The 16,305-nt window shown below is 39.1% G+C and overlaps 1 long non-coding RNA gene across 1 annotated transcript; it reads left to right on the forward strand.

Annotated features, from left to right (window-relative positions):
• Positions 1-550: 550 nt before the first annotated feature.
• On the forward strand, positions 551-1,402 carry LOC311438607. Its single transcript, XR_014694222.1, has 3 exons — positions 551-653; positions 1,095-1,182; positions 1,275-1,402. It is a non-coding gene; the product is annotated as an uncharacterized lncRNA (long non-coding RNA).
• The last annotated feature ends 14,903 nt before the right edge of the window (positions 1,403-16,305 follow it).

Below are 16,305 nucleotides of genomic sequence, written 5' to 3' on the forward strand. Positions count from 1 at the left end.
TGAGCTGCTTGGAAACACTGGCCACTATTTAAAGAAGGCATCCAAGTCCTGCTCTCCCCAGAGCTAGTAATAATTGTGCCTTTTGCTTCCATGGGAATAGGCTCAGGCCTTTGGCTGGCAAATGTTTGCATATAGCCCAAATCAAGTCATTAGTTGCCATGTGTCCAACCTGTATTTTAGGGCCCTCCAGCTGAAAAGTCCATTTGCATATTTATCCCAGCCAGGAACATGGTAATTAAGTCTGTGGCGTTGTACACAACCCCGAGGAAAGTCTGTAATTCAATAGTTCAGAGAGACTCCTGCTGATTTCAATGGGTTTGGAGCAGTCACAAACTCAGAGGGTGTTTACTGGATCATGGACAGCCCGAGTACTTGCAAGAATGATTAAATTAACACTTCAAATTATCAACGCCTCTACAAAACTAAAATACCAGCCCCACCTTTCAGACTACAGAAAAGGCATTACAAAAGGGATGAAGTTTGCCCTTTGATTTGGCCTGCTCTGTGTCGCTGTACATCATGCAAGCATGCACAGCACTTGTGCCCATCTCATCTCCCAGCAATGCAGATCATCTCTGGTCACAGACGGTAGGAGAGCAGATTGGAGAGATGGGCTTGGACCTGAATAATGGACAAGGCTGTCATCACAGCAGGTAGGGGAAACACAGGAATTTAGCACAAAGGCTTTCAGTCGCAGTTAAAAGACAATCTTGTTAAAAAGAAACAAACAGCTGCACTGGCAGAATCCTGAGAAGCAAAGTCTTCCACACAGGGTTGAAACATCTATGGAAGGAAAAAGACGTTTACCAGAGGAGAAAATCCTTAACTATGTTTCGTGGAGATAGGCCAAAAACAGTTCCTGCATCTGGAGTTTTACTCTGCTAAAAGAGATATAACAATCCTTTGGGTAATTCGGAAAAAAAAAAAACAGCATGAGCTGAAATTTTAACTGCTCCCAAATGCATAGATGATTACAATTGTTGGGTTTTTATTCAGTGCTATGATTCACATTTATTTATTTATATGTGTTTGTATTTTGGGGGATAAATATGCCATCTGCCCTTTGATTTCTGTGAAGCCATATTTTGTCCAAGGGTCTGGCTGGCCCCTTCCCCAGCATGCTCGTGAAACTCCCCTCCTTCACCACCAGGCCTTCAGCTGGTCAGCTCTACTATCTTTCAGGTAAATTGAAAGTATTAAGCCTGTGAAAAGTGGTTGTAACTTCAGCCAAGTGTTTTATACCAATGCCTTCACCCAACTTCTCTTGCCTGTAGGCTCTCTGATCACCTTCACCAGCCTGGAGTGAGGAGGAAAGGAGGTTTCACAGCACGTTGCATTGCTGAATGAAAAGAGGATGAAGAAAGAGACTTTGCAGAAAGACAAGAAAGGGTGGCCAAGAGGCAGCTAAGGATGCCTGCAAGAGACAAAGACCTTGGGACTCATTCAAAGCCCATTGAAGTCTATGGAAATATTTCAATGGGCCTTGGACCAGAACTCTTTAGAGAAATGAATAGAGAAATAATAAACGGGTTTGGGAGAGAAACAAATCCAGAGGTGGTGGAGGTAGATGGCACAGCTGTAAAGAAAAAAAGTGATCTGGCAGGAAGAAGAGGGCCTGGGCAGTTGGAAATGAAGATAGGGGTTGGCAGCGCAGGAGTTTGGCAAATGACCCGAAAATGTTGACTCAGAGATTCGTTTGCTTGTTTTGTAGTGTGTGGTAGCAAACAAGGCCCAGAAACACAGCTCATTGTTCCAGCAGGGGATTCGTCCCTGGGGACTTCCCTTTCGCCTGCCCACTGCTCCCCTGGGGTTAGCCAGCAGTCCATTTTTGGCCTTCTGAATAATTTTCCTTAAAAATAACATGTTCTGAGAAGGTTCTCATGTAGCAAACTGTGAATGTGACCTAATAAATTCTCAACTGCTCGACAAAACATCTAGGGCATTTTTTTTTTGTTTTCAAAAAAAAAAATTACACAATGATTTGCAGTGTAGCTGTTAAATCCAGATTGAATTCCAGAGTTAAACCAAAGCAGCCTCAGATCCAGTTTCCTCCTCCCAGTATAAAATTGCTTGCCTAAGGTTTCTGGGAAATGGGAACATATAGAATAAAATAAAATAAATAAATAAATAGAAAACCCACACACAACAAACAGAAGTATGAATTTAATTACCAATACTACGCTCCAACCTCCAAGGGGAAAGAGAAAGATAATTGCTTAGGGTCTCTGGGTGGAATCCTGTCCCCATGGCCAAGACAGCAACCAGTCTAGCCAGCGTCTCAATGACAGGAGAGCAACGTGCAGCATGTTTTCTGGTGTCAGTGATTCTGCATAGAGTCATAACAGGTAAGTGAGATGGTAATTAAAAATGGAAGGAAGCATTGACCGGAGGTGAGAACAGGTGGTACGGGGGTGGGGGAGGGAGGGGGGGACCTGCATTTCATTGCTTATAAAATGGCAAGATAAAAATATACCGCAGCAATAAAAGCACAGTTCTCACAGGGAATTTTTGCAGAAAGCTCCAGATAGAGAAATAAGAATCTGAAAGGGAAAGGTGGAGGCATTTGTTGTTTGTTGTTTTTTTTTTTTTTTTTTTTTTTGCAAGCTGCATAAAAACCCTGGACAATACGGAGCAGCCCAGGAAATGCAAACAGGTTGTTGTGATAAAGCAAAGCCTCCCATGGGGAAACAGATTTGAAGTGGCAAATGTGCTTGTGAGGGATAAGTGTGGGCTTTTGAGGAAGAATCACAGCAACAAAGAGTGGGGGATGTGGTGCCGTCTGATGGAGGAGGGCAGCAGAGACGCCTCGCGCCCCACTGCTGTGGACATCCTTGCTGGGACAACAGCCAGGCCACCACTGGTTACATCCGAGGGGACATCCCACCACAGGTCCCTGGTTGTGCAGCTCAGGGACAAAGGAGGAGAGAAAAAATCCTCTTCCGACTCATGGATCTGCCCAACAGCAGGGATTGGAGGCAGGGTCTCTCAGGTACTGATGGTGACAGAAATCTAATTTTGAGTGAAAAATCTGCTGGAAAGAGCAGAGCCTCTTTGGCCCTTTTGTTGTTGGTTTTAGGTGAATGGGCATGTAGTATATCCAAAATATTTCATCCATGGTACAGATTGCTTTCTTGACAGAAATGTGTCCTTCTTTTAGCTTGAAAATCCAAGCTTGATTTGGGTTTGAAAAGTGGGTTTACCTTTTTCTTAAAAAAAATAAATAAAAAATCAGGAAATAACTTATTTAGAAAGCAGAGAGACTTGAAGTGCTAATAGGTCAGGTAATATTTCTCTTTGACTCTGGGAGTAGAGATTCCCTTCTCCTAAGGTTACAGTTCCTTCCCACCCTGTGGTGATCTGTCCTTCACGCAAATAAAATGGTACAGGAGCACACCTGGGGACCATGCCCCTGAGTACTCTCAGCTGTTCCTCCACTCTTAGACACATTCATTCTGGAGTTTTTGCCCAGTTTCCTAGTAAGTTTTGAACCAACTGCCTTATTTCACCTAGATTTGATGCAAAATTATCAAAGGCACCTGTGTGTTTATTTTTCTTGTAAAATGTCTTCTATCAGAAGGGAATATGATTTGGTCCTGAAATGATAGCTTGGATCACGTGAACCTCTTCACTGATTATTTCTGTAACAGTTTTTTAATTAGTATTCCTATGTTTGCTTCTTGCTGCTCAATTACTCTGCAGGGCATTGATTATAGGGTGTATTTTATAGATATATACACAGAAAATGGATGATTTTAGCATAATTCTATTAAGAATTCAAGTAATCAAGAGGCATAAATCTGTAGGATCATTTTTCTTGCAAATCATTTCCAGACTAGTTTTAAACTGTAAGACACTGGGGGAGAAAAATGTCTCTCTCTCCATTTGCTAAATACCTACTTCAGTGCAAACCGTATTTTGACAGAAGCCTTTGATCTCTATCAGACTGCAAATGACTAAAAATTAAACATGAGGAAGAGCATAGGGGAAAAGTACTCAGCACGAGCCAGACAAGGGGGATCTTTTTCTTCTTCATGCAAAATGTCATCTTAAATTCTCCCTTGTAGACTGATACAAGGAGACACCACGTAGGTCCTGATCCTGCTTTGTCCCCCCTCCTCCTCAGCCATCTGCACAAGCAGACGAGTGATAGGAATTAGATTAATTGGTGTCAAGTGGGGCTAAATCCTGCAGCTCCCTGGCACCCACCCATGCTCAGCTGCTGCTCTGGGGTCCGTGCGGGTCCATACCTGGCCGTACAGCCCCGTGTTGCAGGCATCTGAGCCAGACATTGGCACCCACAAAGGGCTCAGTTCAGTCCTGAATGTAAAGATACAGGAGAGGGAAGGCATCACAGGGAGAAGTAAGAAAGGACCTTTGATTCCTAGGAAATGAACTGGGCTTCATCTGCAAAAGCTTTAACATTTTGTGGCCAGAAACTGTCCTTTGCTACAGATGTACAACCATGTTAGCTTATCACGTGTAAATCCCCACTTTGATAGTGAGCTAATGAAAATGCTGGTTGAATATTTAAAAACCCATTCCTCCCTGCTCATGGAAAGGCTTGAATGAGAATACAAACTGCGTTACATAGATGAAGCAGGTAAACACTTTGTGACCAGCCTCCACACTGTATGTGCTCAGGGTTCCTGGTTTGTATTTAAACCTCACAGAGATTTGTTTATATCCTCAGCTTAGTGCACATGATTCAAGCTTAGCCCATTTGTATGTTTTGGCAGACTTTTAGTGCTAAATAATAATTTTAAACAGTTCAATTAATGCATTTCTCCATTTTCTGTTCAAACTATGAATGAACAAACATTTCCATGAAGAACAGAAGTGAATTTTTATGCTGAGAGCTTTCCTCTCCTAACCCTGCTCTATGACCTCATAAAAATCTCACCATATAACACATACAAATTCAATGAGATTCATGTATTTAATATTAAGCCCACACTTAATATTTTTAATGGATATAGCTTAGTCCTTACCTCCTTGCCAGCTGGAGCTCCTGAAGGTTAGGCCTTTTGGCTGCCCCATGTCACAGTGCAAGGGCACTTAGGGACAGCAGAATGTCATCACAATCACATGAGCACAGACTACATGTGCTCTCTGAGGAGGAAGACGCATTGGGCTTGGCACAGCTGCACCTCAGCTAATCCAGCATATGAACCTGCTTCAGGTATTTCTGAATGTGTACACATGGGGGGCTGGAGATAGCCCTTTGTCTTCACATGATACAAGGAGACATGTTCCTCCAATGGTGATTTAAGTCCTGGTCACAATATTTCTGACAATGTGGGACAAAATTAAAATATCAAAAAAAAAAAAAAAAAAAAATGCATAAAATAGCAATATCTTGTTGGGATAGTGCCTATCTCTTCATTACTGTAGGTTTATTGTTTTAGTTTCTGTATCATTTATCTTATTGTGTACTTCCTATTTACCTCATTTCTATATTATCTGTCTTTGTATTTCTACTACTACAAAAAATAGTAATTGTTCTTAGATGCTGTTATTAATGCCTGGCTTGCAGTGAGACCATTGCATTGGGATTTGTTTGCTTCTTACCGCTGAAACTTTTCACAATGCACAGCAGATTTGAAACCAAATCGAAGTAAGGAGGGCTAATGTGAGACTTCAGAGCCTTCAGTCTCTCAGGACAGCAGGAAATAGCCGTGGTGAGGGGCCGGTTCGTGTCCTACATTCAGCTCTTGCTGCTCTCAGGCAGCGACGCTGCAATGGTTAAACTTGCTGGTGTGGGAAGCACAGGTACCCGCGCACAAAGCACGGGTGTGTAAAACTAAGTCTCTTGCTGATAGCCATCTGGAGATCACAGACTTCAGCTCACTCTGACTTATTTTTAGGCACCAAGCTTCATAGTCTTTAAGGGCAAAAAGAGGGGAGTAAAAATAGGCCAATTAGTATAATTTCTAAAAAAATTCCTTAAAGATCTTGAGCAATTGCAAAGGTGACTTTAAAATTTAAGAGGAATGAAAAACAAATGGGCTGGGTAGGAAATTTGGGGGCCTCTAAGAAGATCACTTAGCCAATAAATTGCCTTTTTTTATCTGAGCATCTTTGAAGTATCCTCCCTGGAGGGACTATCTTAAAGCTAGCTTTAGTTGGTAGTATTGGGCTGTTAATGGCTTCCGAATGTACCTTTCCTATTCCCTAATCTTACTGTAGCCTCTTACCTTCCCTGCTTGTTTTGTTACAATTTCACTACAATTTCACTCCATGAATAAAGATGAAAAGCTTTTTTTTTTTTTTTTTTTTTTTTTTTTTTTTATCCAATTACAAAGTAATATTTGACATTATTTAAGACTTGCCATGATCAGTAACCAGTTTGTCACACAGGGTCACATTAGTTTGTCTGTAGCATTGTGAATTTGGGGAAAAGATTTCAGTCCTGCTTGAAAATCTATGTGTCATCAACTCGTTGGACATCTGGTTTCAATTTACAATGTATCTGCCTGAGGGAACATATCACCCCCAGAGTAAATAATAATAATAATGTTAATAATAATAACAATATCTATAATATAGTAATAATAGATGTAAATGAAGTACATGTTCTTGAGTTTCCAATGCGGAGAAAACAAATTAGAAAATGAATTGCCTGGAGGTTTGCATTTACATTGCACGGATGGTTTACATTTTAAGGAACATGAAAACAGACTGCCTTCAAGGAAGACCATGAATATTTGAGGAAGATTTATTTAAACCAAAGATTTGGGGAAATGTTAAAACCAGATGAACCCTATACAGAATAAAAGTGTGAGATCAAGTAATTGGGTTTAGCACAAACCGTGGATCTAATCACGCTGGTAAAATCTATATTTAAATTCAGGGTGGGTAAATGTCTGCAATCCAATGGGGAAGCAAAATGTCTTCTGGGGCTGAGGGCAGATATTTCCTAATAAAGGGGGAGGCTTGGCTTCTGAAGACAATCAGAGCCTCTTGTCCATGGAAGGGCAGCGGTAAAAGAGAGGGAGGGTGGGAAGCCCGGGCTGGAGGCTGTGTCCCACCTGGCACCACAACCCCCAGCATCACGTCATGGCCCCAGCCCCCAGCACAAAAGCATTTATGCAAAGGTGTCAAAAGAAGGTGGCTGGATGGAGTTGTGCATTTGGAGGAAATTACAAACTGTTTGGTATTCACAGCTGAATCTATTTTGTAAAAAGCAAAATCTTTTATGGGAAAATATCTGTTTGAATGCAGCTTTTACCAGGAAGTGAAAGAGAGAAAGCAGTGAATACAGCAGTGGTTGTTAACTTGCTTGCATTTTATACAAAGAACTCTTTACTTCTATTCCAAACAAAAAGAAGCAGGCACGCTCCTACTGCAGCCTCCAGGAGAGCCTGCTGACTGCAGCTTTCAGTCAGCTGTCAGGAGCACGGGTTCAAGTTGCTCCTCCAAAGCAGGCACAACAGCAAGCTGAACCTCCAGGTCTCATTGCCGGGCCCTGGCCGCGAGGCTATTAAACATTCAGGAGTGTGTTTCCTTTCCTCTTGTTTGTCACAGAGAACTTCAAAGGGTCTCGAGGTCCCCTTCATGCAGACCATGATGTAGAAACTACACTGGTAAAATTCCCAATTCCCAACAAGACAAAAAGCAGCAAGAAAATCTCCAACAGCAGCTCTTCAGCTCCAGTGGCAGCTGTCATTGCAGGTCATAGCAGGTCAGTGTAGGGACACAAAAACTGGTAAAGAATGAATGCCTTTGGGTATCCCAACCTGGGTGGTTGAGCATTACCTTGGAAAATGGTCAGAAGTAATGACTGGGTGCCACGAGGTGCTGCTCCTCAGAGCCTCTCCTGTTCATGGAATGAGGCTCTGAGTAACACTGGGCTGATAGTATAAATAAGTGACTTGGTTTTTATGCAGTTTATAATTGGGCATATACACAGGTAAAATCAAAGAAAAACATCCAAGTGTTTATTTCCTTAGAAGTATACAGAAGGAAAAGTTAGGGAAAAAAAAAATCAGCTATGAGTATATTTAAAGAATTTGTGATAGAACCATGGAAAGTGTTCACATTTCACCTCCAAGCACAATTGCAGAGCAGGAAAACTACCAGGGAAGAAACAGGCAAACATCAAAATGTAAAGGTCTATTCAAGCTCAAGAAAATATCGTTTGACAATTAAATTTATCCCAAGTAAAGCCAAGAAAGAAAGGATTCTGGAAGGTGGGAATATATGCTGCTGTCTCTGAAGAGACACTGTAAGAAAACTGGAAAAACAAGAAACCAGATGCTCAACAAAGTTATTTGAGTGCTTCAGAATAGAAGATAAGTTTGTAAAATGAAAATATGAATAAATATAGAAAAGGCATGATAACTAGAGTAGTGTATGAAGTCATTTGCCATCAGACTGAAAGACGAATACCATGTATCTGTCAAGTCATGAAGCTCAGATATCACATGATGCAAATGGGAAACAGAGGACATGAACAACAATACAAACAGGGAATGCCCTTGATCCAGTCACGTCTTCAGTTGACTTAGGAAAGTTAAGATCAAACATTGACTCTCCAAGAAAATATGTCAATGTCTTCTGAAAATAAAATATGAAGTAGAGGTGCTCTAAATGACTATACTTCTTGGCAAGATACCTAGTTATTATGGCTGCTTCAAACAAACAAAACCAAAATAAGGGTGGGCATCCTGAACTAGTTTATCTTCAAAAAAGCATAGGAGGAAAGTAATTGAAATAATTTTGACTTAATCCTGCTATATGAATGTAAAAGTATCATTGTTTTTAAAATAAATTGATTTGCTGTACTCTGGCTAAGCTCTTTGAAAAAATAAAAATAAATAAATATGAAGAGATGCAGGAAGGCTGATGTATATCTTTTATATAGACTTTAAAGAGATTCTCAGCAAAGGTCCTCACAAGATCTGACACCTGTAAATCAAGATTAGGGTTCTATGTGCAGCTGGGAACAGTGAAGGAAACAGGAATGTGGGGGTGGCTTAAATGACCCCAACTCACCATGGCTCTCTGCTGGAACTGGACCATGGACATGGAGACAGGCTGCTGTTAAACATGCTGAAAACCAAAATTAGGCAGCCATCAATGACAGGGAGACATACGTGAATCTCCAGATAGATCTTGCAAAATGAGGAAATCAGACAATATTCTGGCAGATGAAATTCCACTTATTTACAAAATAATCTACTTCAGAAATTAAACTACTTGTATACTCTGCTGAGACCTGAATTTGTTGTGAACTTCTGAGGTAAATGATTTAGGCATCACTGTGGACAGCTCAGTAAAGACATCTGTTCAAATTCAGTGTGCAGCAGCAGTCTAAATTGTAAATTAGATGTTAGGCTGCATTAAGAAATTGGATGGCTGTAATATGGAAAATATGGTACCATTTATAAATCTGCGAAACAGACCTGGAGACAGAGAGCATTCATTTTGTTCTCTTGATCTCCAAGAAAGAAAAAGGAAAAACAGAAGTCTCAGGTGGCAACAATGGATTGTAAGAGTTACAATGAGGAAACATTTAAAACTGGAGTCCTTGGGAAAGAGGCTTTAATTTAGAAAGAGGAAAAAACAAGCATACAGGTAAAGATAGAAACATATGCTGTAACGAAAGCTCAAATTAAAATCAGACATTCTCATATTGCTCTTTTATACAGAAGCATTTATACAGAATTTGAAAGCCAGGCATTTCTAGTAAACAAACATAAGCTTTAATAATTCTATTTTATATCAGAGACCAGCTAGAGCTGTTGACATGAGGTATGATATTTCAAGTGTTATTGCTTATTCAATGTTTGTAACAGAGGTAGTTTCAGGAAAACTGTGATTCTTCTCACTTTTAACACTTTTCACGTTTCTAGAGACATTCACAAAAGGCTGATTTGTGTAAGTTCAAAAACTCTCTTTAATTAAAAAGCCATCTTTGTGAATGCAAATGAATACATCAAAAACTCTCAGAAGTCCACACAACTAATAATTAATCTAGATTTCAAGGACTCTCTAACACTGTTACATCATGAATACCTCCCTCATTCAAGAATGGGCATCCTTCTAGCAATTAAAAGAAAAATTTAGAAGATAATTAGACACAATTCTCATCACAATATTTTATACAGGTAAAAGATTTTGAAATTAGGTCAAGGGAGGGAGGGAAAATGGTGATTCATTACAGAGGCTCCAAGAAGCAGAATTACCTCATCATAACTTCTAAGTAATCTGTTTTTCTCTGTTGTCATTGTAATGAATCACCACTGTTAATAAACTAGGAAGCCAGGGACCACCTTATGTTGTATGGATAAACTGGCTACAATCTCACATCTGCCTTTATCAACAAAAGTGCCAATAAAAATGTTGAAAATTTCATAAATTACAAAATATGCAGACTGTAGGTTGCTTATACACTGTGGTGATAGGCCATATAGAAAAATAAATTTTAAAAATAATAATAATCTGATTGCTCCTTAAATGTCTCATTTGCACAACAGCAATTAGAGAATAAACCTTGGATACCAAAGCAATTATGCCAAAATATATCAAAGTCCTTGCACTCCCTGAAATAATAGGGGAAGGGATAGATGTAATTTATTTTAATGGACCGGCAGAGGTAATAAAGAATTGCTTAATGTCATTCTTCACAGATTTAGATCTTTATGATAAGATTTTTATGAAATGGAATATATAACCCAAATAAAGTGAAACCAGATTTAATGAAATTGCCCGTCAATAGCACTTTCACAAGTTTGGAGATTTTTCCTTCGGTCTGGGTTTATCTGTTCTTAAAACCATTTGCTGAAGTTTCACGCAGGCTTATAGCAATGATAATAATAGCTGCTGCAGCTGGATCATTTTCTGAGTGATCAAAAGTTATTTTCTATATATCGGATAGTGTCTGGTGGGAGATAATATCCAAGAGCTCAAGCAAGTCTCAGGAGCACCGATATCACAGTTCTGCTGATTTTGTTACTGATTTGCTGCTTGACCTTAGATATGGTAAGTGAGCTAGTGTTAAATAAGTGTAAGTAATACCAAGAGCACAGAGTTCCTCACAGCTTTAATTAATGCCTACAGAGACCTTGAAAAAAAGCCTGATGAAGTCCCCTAGGCTTTCTAGAACTCCAAAATATTATTGTTTAAATAGTTTGAAGCTTTGACAATATTCCATGCAAAGGTGAATACACATAGATAACAAAAGCTTATTTACATTTGTGTTATGTTTTTATTTTTAAATAAAGTGTCTTTAAGATAAATATTTTATAAGTGCATGATACACATTATAATGTGCATATAGATATATATTTATTATAACCTGTTATTTTATCTATTAACATCAAGTCAAAATCTTGGGGGGAAAAAGAAGAAAAATTCCTAATCTTAAGGAAAAATATTCTCTATTCTTCTCTATATTTCACTGCCTGGCCATCATTTGAAAGATTTCAGCGGTAGCTTGATAGGGCACATCTTGCATGAGCAACTCAAAAATTGGTAGGGTAACCTAGTACATGACTAGATGAATATTAAATCTGATAATGTTCAGTGTCTCATTTCCCAGGGCTGAAGCAAAACTCTTACCAATACCATACTGAAAAATATATTTAAATCCTTGTTGTAATCTTGACCAGACCTCACTGAGGTCAATGCAAGGATTCCCATAACAGGGCAGAATTTCGGCAGTAACTACTAAAACTTTCAGAACCAGAAGGAGATTTAAAGGATCATTTTGGGATGCTAGGTCTCTGCTAGAAGCCATGCAGGATCTGTGAGATCTATGCAAGGGCTTATATTGAAGTTGTTGCCACATGCTGAAGACTACACTGTAACATTCCCAAGCAATTGTAAGCGAAGAAATCCTAATTCATTTACTTTTATAAACAGTGTTATACCCCATAAAGAGTTTACAGAGTTGGAATTTTAACATCATCTTCCCTACTTTTGCTTATGCCCTTTGCCCCTGCTGTCTCTGGTGTGCCCTCTTACAGCTTCCTGTAGTCAGAGAAAAAAAGCTCAATCAGCCTCAGTTCCTGAGGAAGTTAGGAACTTCTGCTCCTAACAGGGCAGCACACATAGACAGGCTGTGTTTCAGATGCACAGTGATGACACCAAATGGACTGAACACAGTATTTCTGGTGGGTGCTCATTTTGCCTCCTTCTGTTTTAGAAGTCCTCTGTTGAAGACTTACTGTTAAGGAAGATAACTTTGGAGAGGGCACTGAGTATCACACATAAAACCTCTTTCTCAGGACCTAGCGGGCATCCAAGCTGCTAGGTCATATGAGCAAAGATACCAATACAAAATCAAATTTCTGGGATGGGAGTAATAATTGTCCTGTACTTAAAATAGTCAATATAAGTAGCAGCAAAGCTCTTTTATGGAACCAAACAGCTGAAACAACAGCAATCTCCATCCCAAACACACTCACATTTTACAACCTGAAGGAAAGCAAGCATGGAGGGGATTTCACTGACATTGTTCATGAGCACTTTAGTGTCTGAATGAGATGAAGGAAATACCAGAGCAGCTGGAGGAGAGGAAAAAAGCAGATTCAGAAGCATATTAGTGTCCGGAGAACAAGCCAAAAGATTGAGTGTTTAGGACCAGTGCTGGCACAATGAGGTAATGAAGAAGTTGTTGTTGGCTAGACAAAATGTTAAATTGAAGCCTGAGGTGTAACAGCTGTCCTTCATTTCAGATGGCCGTAAAGAAGCAGTTAAATTCACTTATGAAACTATAGCAGTCTCCAAATCAAACCCAAGAAACATGTCATCACCTGAAAAGCAAAGGCAAATGTCTGGTCATTCAGGAATTTGAATAGTGTAGATACAAAGGTTCAGTAGGTTGGAGAGGGATGAAGATGACATACAGAGGAGGAACGGAAGCGAAGCACAAAGTCCAGAAAGAAGGATTGAAACTGTTTGCCAGAGCTGGAGATGTAGACTAAGGGAATAGCTCATACTGCTTGATTTTTCATGTTCAGGAAAATTAGACTCTAATCAGCCTTCAAAAATATGCAAATTTGCATGTGGAGAAAAAAAATAAATAAATAAAAGTGCTCCAAAACTCCTGGTTTTTCCTTCTCTCTAGAAATTTTTCAGCTTTTTGCCAGCTGCTTGAATCCAAGGGAGGAACAGTTTGCATTATTCAGGGAAAACTGACTGTGTGCTTGTATTTTCTCTCACTTGTGATCCTAAGGCAACACTCTATGACACTGAGCACAGAGAATGCAGAAATATGAATCCTCATATTATGCTGCTCTGGGATGTTGTATAAGAACCATAGAGACATGAGGTAAACTTAGAGACCCACAAATTGCTACTTCACATCTTCAAAGTCTTCCCTCCACTTGAGAAACACAAACCTGAGGAATGTGTAAGAAGATGCCAGTGCAGTCAGTTGTTCATTAACTGCAGCAAGCAGTATGCTACAAAACAAAATAAAAAGTCCGTCTCTAAGTCCTCCCCAGAAGATTATTTTCTTCTGGGTATGAAGACAGAAAAAACCTGCAAAAGACATTGCAGGAATGAAAATCCAGGCCCCCTGTTGCTTCCAACTGCTCCATTTCAGCATCTCAACCAACAGCATGAAAGACTCAATGATCAAAAACTTTAGCTATCTACCATTGTTTTCTCCTAGGAATCTGAGTAAGTTTGCTGGGAAACTCTGAGTAAGTTCTGCAGGATTTGGATCAGGTACTCGAGGAAAGGGCTGAGAAAAGGATCTTGGCGGTTTCAGCATCCAAGCACTAGGATGGTAGTCAGAACAGCCAGGAAATGAAATGGGGTAATGATGCACCTAATAACTTACTGAAAATTCTGCAATGGGGAACAGAGCCAAAATCTCAGCAGAGATGTGAGCCTTTATTTCAAAACAGAGCAAGAAGCATCTTGGCAAACTTCCCAAATGCAAGGTGTGCAGCTGAAAGCATTATTTCCAAACAATTCCATTCCAGAAGTACAGATTGAATGGAGATTATCACAGCTACCCCCAGGGCATGACTAACCAGGACTGGTGAGGTAGATCAAGCTAGTGAATTGCTCTAAAGACTGACATTTCAATAGTGTATTGTGTGATAAGGGCCAGATCCTCAGCTGGTGTTGGCAAGGGCAGCTTGCGGGACATCAATGGACTTGTATCATTTTATGCCAGGGGAGAATCTGGCCCATGGTACGCATGCAGAGATGATTCATAGCCTAATACCAGGTAACACAAGGCACTGTCAGAAAGACTTTAAACTAATATACTGCAATAATCTAATCTTGTTGTCTCAAATACAAACCACTTCATCAACCTCAGATTAAGTCAGTATGGGCTACATCTTCCCAGCCCTTTAAGAGGAAAAATCCAGTAATTTACCATCTGGTTATAATGTGAGGGTCACATGGAAAGAGCAAAAGTCTCTCAATATGTATATTTTTTCCTATTCTAGAAGTTTTGAGAAATGACGCTACTGTCAAGAACTATTTGTAAGAAAGGTATAATGAGGGGATATGAAGAAATAGTCATTATTCCTCAGTTCAGTAATCTTACAGGGTTCACAAAATAGGGTAAAGGTTGTCCCTGAATATTGCTATTGTTCAGACTCTGATCCATTGCCATTTCTAATATTGCTTCATTCACTTTTTCATTTTATGCCTTTCATACAAGCTTGGAAGTCAATGCCACAAGTCAGTCTGCAGCTATTCGGGTCAAACCAGAATCCCAGGGCATTTGGCCACTTCCTTTTGTGCAATCCTATGTTGCACAAGAATCCCTGTCCTCCTAACTTCAGTGACTAAAAATTTGGGGTGATTTTCATATCTTAATAGCTTTCACAGATTATAACCTGGTAGTGGTAGGCTGTTTTACTTTATCTGTGGGAGAGTCTTTGCAAGACAATGCTAACTCGGTTGGCTCAGATGGCAATTGTTTTGAAGACATCTAGAACAAACTACTGCAATACAGTATTTCAAACTCTTTCTGATAAGACTCTAAGTAAGTTAGATAGCAGAAATCAAATTCATAAAAGATAGATTCAAAAAGGAGGCAAATAAGCTATTCATCAGGTGGTTAACACAAAAAGTAGTGGGGTTGCAGGGAAACAGGTTTTGCCTAGAAAGGAAGAAATTTCTTAACATTTGTCTACATTTAACAGAATCTACAAATCACTCCTCTGTTACCTTGGAACTAGATTTGTAAAAATTTGAAGCAACCACATTTGACAATGGTTGTTTATAAGACTTCTAGGCTGATGCCATCTTCCACCAAAGCTAATGAGTGTCCTTTGCTTCATTTCATTTGGCTTTGGGATGCTACACTTACCTTTTAATCAAAATCTTTCAGTCATAATTGAGCTGTCTAGGTATTGGAAGCATTAAAGGTGTGTCAAGACATTCTCTTACTAATCCAGGAAGGGACAGTCTTTTCTGAATTCCAGAGACACTTAATGGTTTATGGGACATGACTTTACTCTAGGTGTCATCTTTTAAATAGCAAGTAAAATTAAGGTCTGGCCATTTGTGATTATGAAAGATCATTAATTTCATTAAGAATTGAGGTGATCAATTCCCTTGCATCTAATTGAATTGTGCTTAAGTTACATTTTTTTGTTTTTCTATTATTTCCTGCAAAAGATAGATTTGGTCTGATATTTAACCTGCAGATTAAAGGATGGAACATAGTTATCATAAAATGGACATAGCCTTAAGCCCATGTATACGTCTTGCATGGCACTTATTTTACAAGTGCTGAAATACCTTATTTGTTTCTCTGTGACTATACTGACCAAACAATTTATCACACAATATAAGATATATATGTATGTATATATATTCTTATATAGGCACCATATAATTCATAATAAATAAAGAGTAAGACAAGGCATCAAGAACAGGTCTAGCCTTTGTTACTCATGTTGATAGGAGTATCTTTTTTTATTTTTCCAGAAACATCCAGAAAATGACCACCTAAATTGAAATAGATAGATCTTAAGTTAAGGAAAAAAGCTAACAAAATATTTCTTAGCAAATATCCATTAATGTCTAAAAAATAAAATTATTATAAATAAATAATAATTTAAAATAACAAATATTCTTAGGTAATACTTCATTTTTTCAGTCACAAGCACAAAAAAAAAATGTGAAAGATGTTTTAAAATAATAGACTACTACTTCTAAGAAGAAGCACTACTCAAATTTGTTCCATTTTTGAACTTGCATCTTCAGTAGTGATGGATACTGTGATATATAACAGACTGAGCCAGCAACCCTAACTCATGTGAGTCAAAGGAACTTCTTGCATGAGTCAGGATAGCTTGTTCAGGCCCTTATCGCCTTAATTTA

The sequence above is a fragment of the Aythya ferina genome, assembly GCF_964211825.1.
Source record: "Aythya ferina genome assembly, chromosome: 6".
NCBI lineage: Eukaryota > Metazoa > Chordata > Aves > Anseriformes > Anatidae > Aythya > Aythya ferina.